Source organism: Gavialis gangeticus, unplaced genomic scaffold (assembly GCF_001723915.1).
Source record: "Gavialis gangeticus isolate Ggan-Ray unplaced genomic scaffold, GavGan_comp1, whole genome shotgun sequence".
Taxonomy (NCBI): domain Eukaryota; kingdom Metazoa; phylum Chordata; order Crocodylia; family Gavialidae; genus Gavialis; species Gavialis gangeticus.
The window spans coordinates 116,349,970-116,351,651 of NW_017729022.1; the positions used below are offsets into that span (position 1 = coordinate 116,349,970).

General features: G+C 52.7%; 1 protein-coding gene across 6 annotated transcripts in view; it reads left to right on the forward strand.

Annotated features, from left to right (window-relative positions):
• PARP11 (poly(ADP-ribose) polymerase family member 11) overlaps positions 1 to 1,682 on the forward strand; it is a 32,183-nt gene that overhangs the window by 18,345 nt on the left and 12,156 nt on the right. The gene's annotated exons all lie outside the window — the stretch shown is intronic.

Here is a 1,682-nt window from a genome sequence, read left to right on the forward strand (position 1 = left end):
CAGATCCTAGCCACCCTGACTCTGAAGTAGTGCCTTCGGATGTCTAGTCTAAACCTACTCTCTAACAACTTGTGGCCATTATTCCTTGTTACCCCAGGGGCTGCTCGGGGGAACAAGGTCTCTCCCAAACCCTGCTGGTCCCCCCTGCAGTCAGTTTATAGACAGCCATCAGGTCCCCCCCAGCCTTCTCTTGTGAAGGCTGAATAGGTTAAGGTCCCGTAGCCTCTCTTTGAAGGGTCTGTCCGGCTGTCCTTGGATCATGTGGGTGGCCCTCCTTTGGACCCTCTCAATGCTGTCCACATCCCTCCTGAACTGCGGGGCTCAAAACTGGACACAGTACTTCAGCTGCAGCCTGACCAGTGCCTCACAGAGGGGGAGGATCACCTCCTTGGCCCTGCTTGAGATGCATCTGTGGATGCACGACAAGGTATGGTTAGCCTGTCCAGGTCCTGCTGTTATCTGTCCTTCCCTACTAGCATGCCTACCTCACCCCAAATCTTGGTGTCATCAGCGAATTTGAACAGGCTGCTTTTGACCCCGTCATCCAAGTCACTAATAAAGAAATTGAACAGTATGGGCCCAAGGACTGAGCCCTGGGGGACTCCACTGCCCACTTCCCTCCGAGTCGAAAATGACCCATCCACCACTACCCTCCAAGTACGACCCTTCACCCAATTTGCAATCCATCTGACTGCATAAGCATCAACGCCACAGTCACCTAGTTTTTTAATGAGAATGAGGTCGGAGACTGTGTCAGAGGCTTTGCTGGCAAAGGCCCTGCATCCAGTGCTTTTGTGACCTGATCGTAGAAGGCAATCAGGTTGGTCTGACAGGACCTGCCCCTAATGAAACCATGCTGTTGGCTAATCACAGATGTGCTTCTTGATAATCTTGTCAAAGAGTTTTCCCAGGAGTGAAGTTAGACTAACAGGCCTATAGTTGCCCATATCCTCCCTCTTCCCTTTTTTAAAGATGGGGATCACGTTGGCTTTCTTCCAGTCATCTGGCACCTGGCCAGAGCACCACGAGTGCTCATAAAGCTATGCCAGGGGCGCTGCAGTAACCCCTGCCAATTCCCTCAACACCCTGGGGTGGAGAGCATCTGGACCTGCTGATTTGAACACGTCCAGCCCCTCCAGAAGCTCCCTAACCCAGTCCTCCCTGACCTTAGGCCTGGTGGCATTTCTCCCAAGTCTGTCTTGAATCTCAGTAGGGGAGTCCCGGTCTCTGCACAAAAAAATGGAGGCAAAGAATTTGTTAAAGAGGTCTGCTTCAACCTGGAGGGATGTGGGCAGTAGGGTCCCCCAGGGCTCGGTCCTCAGGCCCGCACTGTTCAACATCTTCTTCAGTGACTTGGACGAGGGGGTAAAAAGCACCCTATTCAAATTTGCTGATGACACTCAGATGTGGGGGGATGTGGGCACATTAGAAGGAAGGAATAGGCTACAATTGGACCTAGACAGGTTACAGGGGTGGGTGGACGAGAATAGGACGGGATTCAACGCTGACAAGTGCAAGGTGCTGCACCTGGGGAGGAAGAACCAGCACCATACCTACAGGCTGGCGAACACCCTTCTCATCAGTGCAGAGGCAGAAAAGGATCTTGGAGTCATCATTCATGCCAAGATGAACATGGGCCGACAGTGTGGGGATGCAGTCAGGAAGGCCAACTGCACCTTGTC